Raw genomic sequence first — 17,057 nt, 5'->3', positions numbered from 1 at the left:
TTCCACAGAGAGCACTGGAGACTGGATCATTGAATATGTTCAAGGCTGGGTTAAACAGATTTTTAATTGACAAGGGAGTCAAGGATAATGAAGGCTAGGCAAGAAAGTGCTATTAAGGCCACAATCAGATCAGCCATGATCTTATTAGAGGATGGAGCAAGCTCAATAAGCTGAATGGCCTTCTGTCCTATTTGTTATGATCTTATGTTTTTAAATTTTTCCATGGCTTCACTCCTCCCTATCTCTATAATCTCCTCCAACTCCACAACCCTCCAAGATATCTGCGCTTCTCAAATTCTGGCTTCTTGCACACCCATCAGTTTTAGTTACCCCACCATGGTGGCCATGTCTTCAGCTGCCTCGGCCCTAAGTTCTGGAATATCCTCTCTGAGTCTCTTCCTCTCTTTCCTCTTTTAAGACAATCCTTAAACTTCTTAAAACATACCACTTTGGCCAAACTTTTGTGTCATCTGCCCTAATATCTGCTCAGGTGGCACTAATTGGTTGATTTTTAAAATATTATTCATTCACAGGATGTGGACTTTGCTGCTGGGCCAGCATTTATTTCCCATCCCGAGTTGGTGGTTGAGAAAGTGGTGGTGAGCTGCCTTCTTGGACTGCTGCAATTCATGTGGTGTAGGTACACCAGGAAGGGAGCTCCTGGATTTTGACCCAGCGACAGTGAAAGAATGGTAATATATTTCCAAGTCAGGACAGTGAGTGACTTGGAGGGGAGCGTCCAGGTGGTGGTGTTCTCATCTATCTGCTGTCCTTGTCCTTTATAGATGGTAGTGGTCATGAGTTTGAAAGGTGCTGTCTAATGAGCCTTGGTGAATTCCTGCAGTGCATCTTGTAGATGGCACACACTGCTGCTACTGTGTGTCGGTGCTGGAGGGAGTGAATGTTTGTGGATGTGGTGCCATTCAAGCGGGCTACTTTGTCCTGAACAGTGTCAAGCTTTTTGAGTATTGTGGGAGCTGCACTCATCCGGGCAAGTGGGGGGATGGTGGACAGGCTTTGGGAAGTCAGAAGGTGACTAGCTCATCGCAGGATTCCTAGCCTCTGACCTGCTGTTATAGCCACAGTATTTATATGGCTAGTCCAGTTCAATTTCTAGTCAATGGTAATCCCCAGGATGTTGATAGTGGGAGATACAGTGATGGTAATGCCATTGAATGTCAAGGGGCAATGGTTAGATTCTGCCTTATTGCCATTGCTTGGCACCTGTGTAGTGTGAATGTTACTTGCCACTTGTCAGCCCAAGTTCTGGAGTACAAGTCTTCAGTACTATTGCTGGAATGTTGCCAGGGCCCATAGCCTTTGCACTATCCAGTGCCTTCAGCCGTTTCTTGATTTCATGTGGAGTGAATCGAATTGGCTGAAGACTGGCATCTGTGATGCTGGGGACCTCCGGAGGAGGCCGAGATGGATGATCCGTTCGGTCCTTCTGGCTGAAAATTGTAACAATTGCTTCAGTAATAGACAGAGCTAAGCAGTCCCACAACCAACGGATCAAATCTAAGCTTTGCAGTCCTGCCACATCCAGTCGTAAATGGTGGTGTACAATTAAACAACTCACTGGAGGAGGAGGCTCCACAAATATCCCTATACTCAATGATAGGGGAGTCCAGCGTAGCAGTGCATTATCCAGGTCTTCCTGAATTTGGACATGGACTATTTCAGTATCTGAGGAGTTGTGAATGGTGCTGAACATTGTGCAATCATCAGAGAACATCCCCACTTCTGACCTTATGATGGAAGGAAGGTTGGTGATGAAGCAGCTGAAGATAAAAACAAAAAAACTGCGGATGCTGGAAATCCAAAACAAAAACAGAATTACCTGGAAAATCTCAGCAGGTCTGGCAGCAACGGCGGAGAAGAAAAGAGTTGACGTTTCGAGTCCTCATGACTGAGTTCTGTTGAAGGGTCATGAGGACTCGAAACGTCAACTCTTTTCTTCTCCGCTGATGCTGCCAGACCTGCTGAGATTTTCCAAGCAGCTGAAGATGATTGAACTGAGGACAATGCCCTGAGGAACTCCTGCAGTGATGTCCTGGAGCTGAGATGACTGACCTCCAACAACCCAGCCATCTTCATTTGTGCTAGGTATAAATCCAACCAGTGGAGAGTTTTCCCTGATTCCCATTGACTCCTGTTTTGCTTGGGCTCCTTGATGCCACACTCAGTCAAATGCGGCATTGATGTTAAGGGCAGTCACTCTCACCTCACGTAGGGAGTTCAACACTTTTGTCCGTGTTTGAACCAAGGCTGTAATGAGATCAGGAGTTGAGTGACCCTGGCGGAACCCAAACTGGGCATCAGTGAGCAGGTTATTGCTAAGCAAGTGCTGCTTGATAGCACTGTTGATAACACCTTACACTACTTTACTGATGGGGCGGTAATTGGCCAGGTTGGATTTGTCCTGCTTTTTATGTACAGGACATACCTGGGCAGTTTTACACATAGCCAGGTGGATACCAGTGTTCTAGCTGTACTGGAACAGCTTGGCTAGGGGTGTGGCAAGTTCTGGAGTACAAGTCTTCAGCACTATTGCTGGAATGTTGTCAGAGCCCATAGTCTTTGCACTATCCAGTGCCTTCAGCCATTTCTTGATTTCATGTGGAGTAAATCGAATTGGCTGAAGACTGGCATCTGTGATGCTGGGGACCTCCAGAGGAGGCCGAGATGGATGATCCGTTCGGTCCTTCTGGCTGAAAATTGTAACAATTGCTTCAGCCTGATCTTTTGCACTGCTCTGCTGGGCTCCCCTATCATTGAGCATGGGGATATTTGTGGAGCCTCCTCCTCCAGTGAGTTGTTTAATTGTACACCACCATTTACGACAGGATGTGGCAGGACTGCAAAGCTTAGATTTGATCTGTTGGGTGTGGGACTGCTTAGCTCTGTCTATTACTTGCTGCTTATGCTGTTTGGCATGCCAGTAGTCCTGTGTTGTAGCTTCTCCAGGTTGACACCTCATTTTTATGTATGCCTGGTGCTGCTCCTGTCATGCCCTCCTGCACTCTGCATTGAACCAGAATTGATCCTCTGGCTTGATGGTAATGGTAGAGTGGGGGATATGCTGGGCCATGAGGTTACAGATTGTGTTTGAGTTCAATTCTGCTGCTGCTGATGGCCTACAGCGCCTCATGGATGTCCAGTTTTGAGTTGCTAGATCTGTTTCAAATCTATCCCATCCAGCACAGTGGTAGTGTCACACAATTCGCCAGAGAGTATCCTCAATGTGAAGGCAGGACTTCATCTCCACAATGACTGTGCAGTGGTCATTCCTACCGATACTGTCCTGGACAGATGCATCTGCAGCAGGCAGGTTGGTGAGGACGAGGTCAAGTATGTATTTCCCTCTTGTTGGTTCCCTCACCACCTGCTGCAGACCCAGTCTAGCAGCTATGTCCTTTAGGACTCAGCCAGCTCAGTCAGTAGTAGTGCTGCTGAGCCACTCTTGGTGATGGACAGAGTGCATTCTGCGCCCTTGTCACCCTGATTCATCAGCTGAGGACAGGGAGGGCAGGTGCGGTGGCAGGGCTGGGGTGGTGGGCGGTCATTACATGGTAATCAGCAGGAGGTTTCCTTGCCCATGTTTGACCTGATGCCATGAGACTTCATGGGGTCCAGAGTCGTTGTTGAAGATTCCCAGGGCAACTCCCTCCCAGAGCATTCCCCTGGGTCCCTAGATTACTAGTCTAGTGACAATACTACTACGCCATCATCTGCCCGGGGATGTTTTACTATGTTTAAAGGTACTATATAAATGCAACTTAATGCTGTTGAATTTCAAACAATTATAGTATATATTCCTATATTCTTTATTTGCAATTATAGGAAAAACGCACACCTTCCTGATTTGGCTAATGTAAAATGGTAACTATTTTTCCCCATGAGATTACCAGCTGAGTATTTTATGAAGTCAGTAATAGAAGACCAGAGATAAAAACAAAAAACTGCGGATGCTGGAAATCCAAAACAAAAACAGAATTACCTGGAAAAACTCAGCAGGTCTGGCAGCATCGGCGGAGAAGAAAAGAGATGACGTTTCAAGGTCATGAGGACTCGAAACATCAACTCTTTTCTTCTCCGCCGATGCTGCCAGACCTGCTGGGTTTTTCCAGGTAATTCTGTTTTTGTATAAAGACCACATTGTTTGGTTTGGAAGTTAATAAGATTTTAAAATACCATATTTGTACACTAGGTGTCACTGCATTAACATAGCATTTGTCTATTTGCTACCATTGTACCGTCATCTTGGTTTGTTTAACACGCTGCCAAAGCATGGATGAATATGAAAGTTGCTCAAGATTGTTTAGTTTGTTTATTCCAGCCACATCATGAGGCAAACTTCAGTTAAAGATCCTGATAAAAGACTTGTAGAAAGTTGAAATAATACAGTATGATGGACTCAGAGAAGGATTCATTTACCTATCAATGGTAGGTAATCTATCCAATCTGCAGATCTATATTTGTTTCGGTATAATCTCCTTAGTAAAGTTAGTAGCTTAGCCTAAAATAGATCGTCTGTCAGCATAGCCCATTTCCATGGGTTTAAAGCGATCTAAAGTAAATGAAATCATTCATTTTATTTTCCAACAGTAAAAGGGAAAATTATCCCAGATATGTTGTTTATAAACTCCAGCTCCAGTTCACAGAAGTGCAGGTATCTCTGGAAGTTAATTTTTGAAAAAGTGTGATGAAAAAAAATTGAGAAATAGCAAAATTATAACATCAAACATCTTAAATGCTAACTCAATTAATTTTGCCCCTTCAATTAAGTGATTAACTTGGTGAAGGTGTATTGCATTTCGCTGAGCAGTATGTTTAACCAATAAATCACTGGCAAGCTTTTCATTTATTCCGTTATTTTATCTGTCTCTGTGACCTAGTTTATTCCCATGATTTACAGCTGGTGCTGTAAAAATGGTGCTGCTCACTCAGAAGTATTTTGCATAGCTTTTACATTTTTATATTTTATTTTAACTATCATAGAAATGACTGAAAATTCCAAAATCAGCCTAACATTTGAGCATCCGGGATGGCCTTTTGGGAGTGGCCCCACAATGATATTTGGGCATAAGTATGTTCATAAATGAACCTGACAAGATTCACAGTATAATAAACTATATGTTAACAACCCTAGTTCTGCCCTGAATATATTAACTGTTCATATGAACATGTGCCCAAAACAAACTTCTGGTGTTAGGGATAGGGGAAGTGAGGTGGTGCAGAGGTGGAATCTGAGGCCTCCACATATTCCAGGTCCAATCCCCTACTTTATAAAACTCATAAATAGTATGTAAATAAACTCAAGCTGACAACATATCATTTAATACAAAATGCAGAGTGCAATAGACCTTTCATTTCTATTCTGCAATTTTACAAAATGTTGTAATTATTTGTATGCTGAAAAGATCATAATTGTACAATCCTTTAATTTTATTTTAATGATTTTTTACATTTGTTCACGGGATGTGGGCATCAGTGGCTGGGCCAGCACTTACTGCCCATCCCTAATTGCCCTCGAGATGTGTCTTGCTAGGCCCATTTCAAAGGGCATTTAAGAGTCAACCACATTGCAGATACATACAGCAGATTTCCTTCTCTAAAGGACATTAGTGAACCAGATGGGTTTTTACAACAATCGACAATGGTTTCACGGTCATCATTAGACTTTCTTACTGGATTCAAATTTCACCATCTGCTATGGTGGGATTCAAACCTGGGTCCCCAGAGCATTACCCTGGGTCTCTGGAATACCAGTCCAGTGACAGTATATCACCACCTCCCCACAACTGTCTATAACAATGTCATGAATTATGATTACTTAATTACTTGTATCGTTGTCACAATTTGGCACCTGCCACCACGATGATTTTTCAATCAACCAAACCAACCCAGGATAGGCTTTTCAAACATAAACTGAATAAAAAATACTAATACTGTGGCATAGTGGCACCCACCTAGTAGTCCAGGCTGAATTTATGGCTTGGATCCCTGAAGAAAGTGGTTGCAATTTTAAAAAAAATCAATATTATAAAAACCCTTTTAAAAAGGAGAGGGATGGTGGTAGGGATGTTATCTAAAATTGATTTTAGAGATGGAGATCCCTAAACCACCTTGCTGGCACACTTAAAGGCCTCTTTAGTAGGCAGATGCCCAAGATATGTTGCTGGTGGCCCAGGCACCTATCAATGACATTCTAATAAAGTGAGCTATCCTAACCCTGTACACTTTGGAAGATCCCAGGTGGGTTCATCTCAACCCTTACAATGGGATGCACCTCCCTGTGAATCTTTGGCCTCACAATGATGGTTGGGCATAAGTATGTTCATAAATTAACCTGACAAGATTCACAAAATAATAAACAATATGCAACAACCCTAGTTCCGCCCTGAATATATTAACTGTTCATATGAACATAAGGGCATACAAATTAGACTTAGGGGTAGGCCACTCTGCCCCTCAAGCCTGCTCCACCAAGAAGACCATGGCTGATCTGATTGTAACCTCAACTCCACATTCCCACCTACCCCCGATAACCTTTCACCCCTTTGCCTATCAAGAATCTTTCTAGTTCTGCCTCAAAAGTATTCAAAGACTCTGCTTCCACCGCCTTTCCAGGAGGTGAGCTCCCAAGACTCAACCCTCTGAGAGAAAACAATTCTCCTCATCCCTGACTTAAATGGTCCACCCCTTATTCTTAAACAGTGGCTCCTAGTTTTGGAAAGGGATTAGGAAATTTAAAGGGTCTTCAATTTGTGGAAAATTAAATCATTTGTCAGTTTGTTATGCAGTCCCACAGAACCCTTGACTCTCTTGTCTATCAAAAATCTGTCTAACTCTGCCTTGAATAAATTCAATGACCCAGCCTCCAATGCTCTCTGGTGAGGAGAATTCCACAAACTAGTGACCCTCTGTGAGAATTTTTTTTCCTCATCTCAGTCTTAAAAGGGAGACCTATTATTCTTAAACTGTGTCTCCTGCTTCTAATCTTCCGCACAATTTGGAAACATCCTACCGGTATCTATCCTGTCCAATCCCCTCATAATCTCATATGTTTCAATAAGATCACCTCTGAATCTTCTAAACTCCAATGGCCATAGGCCCAACCAGTTCAGCCTTTCTTCATGGGATAAGCCCTTCATCCCAGGAATAAATCGAATGAACCTTTTCTGTATTGCTTCCAATACAATTATATCGCTTTTTCAAATAAGGAGGCCAAAACTGTGCACAGTACTCCAAATGTGGTCTCACCAATGCCTTGTACAGCTACAGCAAAACTTACACACTTTTATATTCCATTCCCCTTGCAATAAATGCCAACATTCCATTTGCCTTCCTAATCACTTGCTGTGCCTGCATACTAACTTTTTGTGATCCATGTACCAGGACTCCCAGATCCCTCTGTACCACTGAGCTCTGCAATCTCTCTCTATTTAATTAATAGTCTGCTTTTCTATTCTTTCTGACAATGGACAAGTTCACATTTTCCAACATCAACTCCATCTGCCAAATTCTTGGCCACTCATTTAACCTATGTATATCCCTTTGCAGACCCTGTACCTTCTTTTGACAATTTAATTTCCTACCTATCTTGGATCATCGGCAAATTTAGCTACCATGCATTCGGCCCTTTCTCCAAATCATTGACGTAGATTGTAAATAGTTGAGGCTCTAGTACTGGCCCCTGTGGCTCTCCACTATTGACAGCTTGCCAACCCAAATAACCCAACCCATTTATCATTACTCTCTGCTTCCTGTTTGCTAACCAATCCTTTATTCATTCTAACATGTTACCTCTTACTCCATGTTCCTTTATCTTGTGTATTAATTTTTGATGTGACTTTTCCTTTAGGAAATCCAAGTAAAACAAATCCACATGTTCCCTTTTATTCACCTTGCTTGTTACTTCCTCAAAAACTGTAATAAATTAGTTAAACGTGATTTCCCTTTCACAAAGCCATGTTGACTCTGCCTGATCACATTATGATGTTCAAGATGTTCACCTCCTTAATAATGGATTCTAGCAATTTCCCTATGATAGAATAGATTTTAGGCTAACTAGCCTGCAGTTTCCTGCTTTCTGTCTCCCCACCGCACACCCCTGCTTTCTTGAATAAAAGTGTCACATTAGTTATTTTACAATCCATTGAGATCCTTCCAGAATCTAAGGAATTTTGGAAGATTGTAACCAATGCATCCACTATATCTGCAGGCACTACTTTTTAAGACTATAGGAAGCAGACCATCTGGTCCTGGAGACTTGTTAGCCTTTATCTCTAACAGTTTACCCAGCGCATTTTCCCTAGTGATGGTTTAAGTTCCTCCCGCTTGTTCACCTTTTGATTTTCAAGTATCTTTGGGAAGTTTTCTAAGTCTTTTACAGACACAAGAGACATGTTCAAATGCTTCCACCATTTCCTTGTTTTCTATTATGAATTCCCCAGACTCACTCTCTAGAGGATCAACACTAGCTTAAGTTACCTATTTAAATATTTGTAGAAACTCTTACTATCTGTTTCTATTTTGCTAGCTGGCTTTCTATCATACTCAACTTTCTTCCTCTTTAATTTTTTTTTAGTCATTCTTTACTGGTTCTTAAAAATTGAGCAATCTTCTGACCAACCACTAATCTTTGCAGATTTGTACAGTATTTCTATAACTTTGCTACAATCCATAAATGTTTTAATCAACCACGGATGATGCATCCTTCTCAAAGTGTCTTTGCTTCTTACTGGGATGAACCTCTGCTGAGAGTTATTAAATACCTGTACATTATTCTGCCATTCACATCCCCTCCTCCCTCTGAACCCATCATTTGTTTCTTTATTTGTCCTATGAAAAATGAAAATAATATGAAATTCTATCATGTTACGATCATTGTCACTTAAAGGCTTCTTTATCATGAGGTTCTTGATTGATCCTGTCTCATTGTACAATACCACGCCTAGAATAACGTGCTCCCTGGTTAGCTCTACAATGTACTGCTCTAAGAAATTATCCCATATACATTTTCCAGGCTACCTTTGCCAATCTGATTCTCCAAATCTACATGTAGATTAAAGTCATCCATGATTATTGTGGCAGCTTTCTTACATGCCCCATTTATTTCTTTCTGTATACCCTGTCCTACAGTGTAATTACTGTTAGGGGGCTTATAAACTTCTCCCACAAGAATACCTTTCCTATTTCTTATCTCTACCTAAACTGATTCTACATCTTGCTCTTTCAAGCTAAGGTTATCTCGGTAATACTAATGACGTCCTTAATTAACAGAGCTACCCCATCACCTTTCCCTAGCTTGCCATCATTCTGAAATGTCAAATACTCTTCAGTAATCAGGTCCCAGCCTTGGTCACCCTGCAACTATGTTTCTGTAATGGCTATTGGGTCATATATATTTATTTCTATCAGTGCTGACAATTCATTCCATTCTGTTATGAATGCTGCACTCATTCAGATACAGGGTCTTTTACCATTTTTGTGACTGTTGGTACTCTCCTAAGTTTGGACACTGTCTCCCGTCTTGCCACACACTGTTATCATTACCCAAATCACTATCTTGCTCTAGTGCCTCATTGTTTCCCTTTGCTTCACTACAACACCCCTCACGTGATTCCTTCTTCTCACTCTTTAATTTAAAGTCCTCTCTACTACCCTAGTTATATGAATCACCAGAGCACTGGTCCCTGGATGGTTCAGATGGTTCCCAATGGTATAGTTCCCGCTTTCCCCAGTACAAGTGCCAATGCCCCATGAATCAACCAATCTTTGAGCCAAGCATTCATCTCTTTAATCTTAGTTACCCTATGCCAATTTGCTTCACAGAAAACATTGAGAGCAGGAGTAGGTCATTTGGCTCTTTGAGCCTGCTCTGCCATTCAGTATGATCATGGCTGATCCTCTATCTCAACACCATACTCATCTCTCCCCATACCCTTTGATGGCTTTCGAGTCCAGAATTCTATCTATTTCCTTTTTAAATATATGAATGACCAAGGCCAGGATTTTCCAGTTGTCAGATGGGAGTGGGTGGGGGTGGTCACGGAGCTGACCACTGCCTGTGATCGGCTCCACATCGTGATTAAGGCCTGCCCTGTGTAGATTGCGAGCGATAGCACTGAGCACTACCTGTGCAGGCGGGAGGAAGAGGGAGAGTCGGGTCCAGCGCTCTTTCATGCATGCACGTGAAAGAGCGTTTCAGTCTCCCTGAGGCAGCTCCGTGCCTCAGGGCGATTGAAGCGCTTTTATAAAAATTATATAAGGACAGTAAAATTTAATGAAACGTCCCCTCATGTGTGTCACATGAGATGGGACATGTTTTTATTTGCAAAATAAAGTTTTTATTTCATCAGTATTAGCTTTAGGAAACCTCATCCCGCTCGTGGATGAGGTATCCTAAAAAAAAGGCCTTTTCGCCTGCCCGCCAACCGTTAGGTTGGACAAGCAGTGTAAATTTGAAGTTAATTAGTTCATTAATGGCCATAATAGGTCTTTCAATTATCAACGGACATGCAGCCGACTCTGGCGTGCACCCGCCAATCAAAATATCGCAAGACAGTGCGATGACGTCGGGACGCATGCTTGACGTCATCACGTGTCATATTATGTTCTGGCGCGTTGGGCGCGTGCCTGCATGCCAAATGTAAAATTCTGCCCCAAGTCCTCTCGTAATGAAGGCCAGCATATGATTTGCATTCTTAACTGCTTGCTGCAGCTGCATGCTTGCTTTCAGTGATTGTTGTACAAGGTTGTACAAGGACACGCAGGTCCCACTCACTCAATTTGTCTAAATTGCCTTGAGGCCGCTCAACATCCTCCTTACCACTCACATTCCCACCAAGTTTTATGCCGTCAGCATGCTTAGAAATGTTACGTTTGGTTCCCTCATCCAAATTATTGATAAATATTGTGAATAGCTTGGGCCCAAGCACTGATCCCTGCGGTACCCTGCTAGTCATCACCTGCCACTCTGAAAAAGACCCATTTATCCTTACTCTCTGTTTCCTGCCTGCTAACCAATTCCTAATCCATGCCTATATTTTCCCCCTATTCCATGTGTTTTAATTTTGCATACTAACATCTGATGTTGGACTTTATCGAAAGCTTTCTGAAAATCCAAAAACACTGCATCCATTGGTTCTTCCTTATTTGTTCTGCTAGTTACATCCTCAAAAAACTCCAGTAGGTTTGTCAAACATGATTTCCCTTTTATAAACCCATGTTAACTTTGTCTAATCCCGTTGATCTTTTCTAAGTGCTTTTTAAAATAGAGGGGTTACATTTGCAACCCTCCAAACTGCAAGGACTGGCTTTATTACCTTTGTGATTCTGTTTTTAATTTGGCCCCAAGCTGATCCTCTTTCCTAGTTCTATCTATATCATTGGTATTCAACGCGGGTCATGACAAGCAGATCTAGTCCCCCCCACTGCAAGTTCCTCTCCAGCTGTGAGCAGATGTCCAGAACTCTGGCACTGGCCAGGCAAATCAGCCTTTTGGACTCGCGCTTTCGGCTGCAGAGAACTGCGTCAATTCCCCTGACTATAGGGTTGCCTACTATCACTACATTCCTATTAACTGCCCCCACTTGAATGCCTTTCTGCACCATGGCCAGTTCATTCATGCACCCTGCAGCCCCCACTTACATCCCCACAAACTGCAAGAACCTCAAACCTATTGGACAATTCCAAGGGCTGAAGATCTCCACTTCTACCTTCTCGATCCCCTTGATGAGAACAAAAAACTGCGGATGCTGGAAATCCAAAATAAAAACAGAATTACCTGGAAAAACTCAGCAGGTCTGGCAGCATCGGCGGAGAAGAAAAGAGTTGACGTTTCGAGTCCTCATGACCCTTCAACAGAACTAGGTGAATCCCAGGAAGGGTTGAAATATAAGCTGGTTTAAGGTGGGGGCAGGGGGGAGAAGTGGAGGGGGGTGATGTGGTTGTAGGCAAAAGCAGTGATAGAAGCAGATCATCAAAAGATGTCACAGACGGCAGAACAAAACACATAGGTGTCGAAGTTGGTGATATTATCTAAACGAATGTGCTAATTAAGAATGGATGATAGGGCACTCAAGGTATAGCTCTAGTGAAAAGCTCACTAGAGCTATACCTTGAGTGCCCTACCATTCATTCTTAATTAGCACATTCGTTTAGATAATATCACCAACTTCGACACCTATGTGTTCTTTTGTTCTACTGTCTGTGACATCTTTTGATGATTTGCTTCTATCACTGCTTTTGCCTACAACCACACCACCCCCCTCCACTTCTCCACACCCCCCGCCCCCCCCGCCACTTTAAACCAGCTTATATTTCAACCCTTCCTGGGATTCACCTAGTTCTGTCGAAGGGTCATGAGGACTCGAAACGTCAACTCTTTTCTTCTCCGCCGATGCTACCAGACCTGCTGAGTTTTTCCAGGTAATTCTGTTTTTGTTCTCGATCCCCTTACCTGCCTTACTCACAGTCACACCCTGACCACTGACCAAATCAGAAGACCAAAACCTAGGGGTGTGATCACCACGAAGGATGAATGGTAAACCCAAAATTTGCATTCATTTGGAAAAACTACTAATCCCAAATCATTTTTTTTTGAAATATGGATGTCTTCATAAAAATGTACTTGGCTGGCACTAGCATAGTTGGGACTGGGAGCAATTGGTACCTGTGGAATGGCAGTCTAAATTGAGTCAATGTCTTCAGGTGAAAAGAGGGAAACATTGTGTTTTTTTAAGAAACAAAGATGATAATAAAATGTAAAAACTAATTTAGAGCAAATAAGGAGAAACTGTTTCCAGTTGCAGAAGTGTCAGTAACCTGAGATTTAAGGAAATTGACAAAAGAACCAGAGCCAAGATGAAGGTTTTTTTTTTATAGTGTGTTATCACCAACAACTTGTACTCATATAGTGCCTTTAATGTGATAATATGTCCCAAGGTGCTTCACAGGAACATTATAAAATATGACACCGAACCACAGACAAAGGTATTATTTCAGATGACCAAAAATGTAGTTAAAGAGGTAGGTTTTAAGCAATGTCTGAAAGGAGGAAAGAGAGGTGTAGAGGTTCAGGAAGGGTATTCCAAGGCTTAAGGCCTGGGCGACTAAGGGCGCAGCCAGATGGAGAGATTAAAATCAGGGATGCGCAAGAGGCTAGATTAGAAGAGTGCTTATACCTTGGAAGGACATGGAACTGGAGGAGATTACAGAGATAAGGAGGGAAAGGATTTGAAAACAAGGATGAGAACTGTAAAATCAAGACATTGCTTGACCAGAAGCCAGTGAAGGTCAACAAGCACAAGGGTGATAGTTGTATGGAATTTGATGCAAGTTAAGACATGGGCAGCAGAGTTTTGGATGACCTCAAGTTTACAGAGGGTAGAATGTAGGAGACCAGCCAGGAGCGCAATTAGAATAGTCAAATCTGGGGTAACGAAGGTTTGAAGGGAGGTTTGGGCAGCAGATGTGCTGACTGAGGTGAAGTCGGGCCCTGTTACGGATGTGGAAATAGGGGCCTGGATTTTGCCATCGGCGAACAGCGGTGTTCGCCTGCTCCACCAACAGCAAAATAATGCGAGATGATGTCGGGGGGAACCCCCGATGTCATCCCGCCCCATTTAAATTTTCAGGAAGGCGGGGGCACAGCGAGATTAGTTGTCCACCCGCCGACCTGTCAATGGCCAATTGAGGCCATTGACAGGATAATTAAAACAATTAAAGGCCCTGCCAGTCCAACCTTAAGGTTGGTGGGCAGGCCAGGAGCCCCAGCGGGAACTAGAAAAAACATGAAACTTCATCCAGCAGCGGGATGAGGTTTCATGTAGGGTTTAAAAAAGTTTATTAAAGTTTCAGTGAAATTTATTAACATGTCCCATCTCGTGTGACATTGTCACATGAGGGGGATAAGTTAAGGAATTTTTTATTTTCCTATTTTTAATATTTATTCAGCTGTCAGCGATCTCCCTGAGGCAGCACTTAGACTCAGGGAGATTTGCACTCTTTCGTGCGCATGTGCGAAAGAGCGCAGTCTCGCTTTTGGGGAATCCCCACCCCACCGCCTGCACAGGAAGCGCATAGCCCCTCCCGGCGGACATCACGCTGGGCTGGCCTTAATTGGCCCACCTGCCAACAGGCAGAAATTCTGTCCAGGGAGTTTTAGTGACGGGTCAAATATGAGATCAGAAGCTCATTTCAAGGTCAAATGTGAAACCAAGGTTGCAAATAGACTGTCTTAATCTTAGACTGTTGCCAGGGAGAGGGATGGTGGAATTAGTAGCTAAGGAAAAATGTCTGGAACGGGGACCAGAAACAATAGCTTCAATCTGCTCAATATTTAATTGGAGGAAGTTTCTGCTCTGGAATGAGCTACCTGAAAGAGTGGTACAAATGATAACTTTCAAAAATAATTTGGATAAATACCTGAAGGGAAAAAATTGCAGGGCTGCGAGGAAAGGGCACCGGAGAGCGATAAATTGAATAGCTCTTTCAAAGAGCCAGCACAGGCCAGGTCTTCTTCTTCTATAGCATTCTATGATTCTATATTATGTAGCTCACTGGTGAGGTCAGATTTTAAGATGAAGGCTGGAATTTAATGTGGGCAGTGGGGCCTGCCGTCCACGATATAATTTTGTGGCACTTCCACTGACTTGATTTCCAGGAGCCCCTACAGAATAAAGTTCTTAATTGTCAGCGGGAACCCTGTCAATAGGGGTCTTGGCTCCCTGGGTTCATTAATTGCCGCACTGCCGTGTTTGCGGTGCATATCTTGCCAATCAGAGGGTGACAGCTCTGCGGTACCAGCAGCACCACCTGGACCAGTGGCCACTGCTGGTATTGCATTGGGCTCTACCCAGAAAATTGGCGATCGGTTCTCCAGAGACAGGAAGGTGGGGCACAGTGGAGGTCATGGGGAACATTTCCCTGCCTAGTGGTAGGGAGGTGAGGGTTGACAGCAAATGCCCGGGACTGGCTTCCTGCCCCAACCTTTCCAATGCTAGGTCCCTCGATTCGGAACAGAGTGCCTCTGAATGAGGGGACCTCACCCTTCTAGAAGACACGTTTGCTAAGTGGCTTCTCAGGATGACGAGCCCCCTGATCACCAGTGGCAGCAGGATTAGGTTCTTAAATAGCCCTGGTCCCTGGCCATAAAGGGCCTCTATTGGCGTCCAGGCAGGAAGGCCGTCCACAAGCTCTTCTGCCCTGGACTTAATCGGAGGGAGGCAGGAAGGCAGTGGGATTTCCAACCCACACCCTCCTGCCTGATCATACAGTTTCCAAACTCGCCTCCTGGAGGGGCATTAAATTCCGCCCTATGCTGATTTTGGGCACCTTATATTTAAAAGGTATTGATGCATTGGAGTCAGTTCAGAGGAGAGAGGCGAGGAAGATTCCAGATCTTGAGGTTTCACGTTATGAAGCGAGACTCACAGAATGAATATTTTTCTTTTCACTAGAGAGCAATTTGATGTAGATGTATTACCTCTTTGTTAGGGCAGAGAAGGAAGAGTTTTATTTGGCATCTAACCAGTGTCTAAAATTAGAAAATGCTCCATTGCCCAGCATTGAGATCTGTCGGCATAAAAATTTGTTTAAAAAAAAAGAGAAAAAAGACGAATCACAAGTTGCGAGTGTAGTTAACAGATCATTAGGAAACCAGTTCTGATGTAATTCTGATTTAGCCATTAAACAGGTGGCTTTCAGTAATATTTAAATCAGGCATTAAAATGCAAATTTTCCAACCTAGTTTCAGAATTCTCCAGACTGTCTGCCAATGTTCCCGAGGGGAGACATTCACATCCAAAGATTTCAATGTGAAAACAAGTCTAAACACTGCTTTCTATCACCCAAACTTGAGAATAGACATATGTGCACTACATTTTAAATGATTTTCAGCAAAAAGGCTTTAGCAAGTCAATGATTAGGGCTAATTGTTCACTCCTTCCCCACTACAGTCTTCCCAGTGAAGTCTTCATAAAAAGACATCTTGATGCACATAAGAATTTAAGAGAATGCAGAGTGAATGATCTGTTTGCTTTCTGGTTCTTAGACCTCTTGATGAATAATTTAGTTCATGCTGGGCTTTTATACGATTTATCACTAAAACTCTTTTTATGTTAGTTTGTGTTAAAATCTTGGGCAACAATTTTTGTTATGGAATGTTATTCCAAGATTAGGATTTATATTGAGAGAGGGTAAGAATGCTATATTATTCAGTGCTTGGTCAGATGCATGGGGTGGTCATTAAAACCCTCTCCTATGGGGCATTTGGTGGCAGGGGGTGTTTGATCAGGGAGGGGGGTGGTGGGGGCAGTCCAACATTTCAGACTGTGACAGGAAGGCTGGTGGATGGCTTTCCTGCCCCACTGCCAATTGAGGCCTAATGCCCACTTAAGGGTCTCATCCTGCCACTGGTATTAACCCTTAGGCAGGTGAGGGAAAATCTGTGTCTGGTTGCTTGCGGGTTTCTGGGGTTGTGGGGGGGTGAGGTTGTTGGTGTGAGTTGGGGGAGGAATCCCTCGTTCAAAGACACTCAGTGCCCGATCAATGAATGCAGTATCAGAAAGGAGGGGGCCCGCTGACAGCCTTTGCTGCTGACCCCCTCAATCCTCCTTCCCCCTCCCCCCATTCCTTGTGACCATCACCCTGAGACCCCCACCCCACCATTACTCCCCTGTGGTTTGAGATCCATCAACAATACTGGGCATCCGGTGTGTGCAGACCAGCAACAGCCACGGCCTCCACCAGCAGCTCTCTGTGGCCTGATTTTTACCCCCCAGGTCCTTGATAATCTTTTAAATGAAAACCAAATCAACAAAATTGGGATAAATCAGGCACAGCCCCTAATTCAGGTCAGCTGTAAAACCAAGAACAAAGTTTAAAGGAAACTTACAAACTTTAAATCAAAATGTGATTAAAGGGGTCAACAAAACACCCCAGTCCCCGCGGTGCCCACCGAGCACGGAAGGCCTCGAGAGTGCCAGCAGACACCGCGTGCTCCTTCTCCAGGGACATCCGGCAGCGAACGTAGCCACGGAAGAGGG

At 43.4% G+C, this 17,057-nt stretch overlaps 1 protein-coding gene across 1 annotated transcript in view; it reads left to right on the top strand.

Annotated features, from left to right (window-relative positions):
* The first annotated feature begins 639 nt into the window (after positions 1-639).
* pkib (protein kinase (cAMP-dependent, catalytic) inhibitor beta) overlaps positions 640-17,057 on the top strand; it is a 35,744-nt gene continuing 19,326 nt past the window's right edge. Inside the window, exon 1 of the mRNA XM_041188775.1 lies at positions 640-692. The gene's annotated coding sequence lies outside the window, so the exon portion shown is untranslated. The remainder of the gene's footprint in view (positions 693-17,057) is intronic.

This window comes from Carcharodon carcharias, chromosome 5, assembly GCF_017639515.1.
Source record: "Carcharodon carcharias isolate sCarCar2 chromosome 5, sCarCar2.pri, whole genome shotgun sequence".
In the NCBI taxonomy this organism is placed as follows: domain Eukaryota; kingdom Metazoa; phylum Chordata; class Chondrichthyes; order Lamniformes; family Lamnidae; genus Carcharodon; species Carcharodon carcharias.
This window is presented reverse-complemented; position numbering and strand designations above follow the sequence as displayed.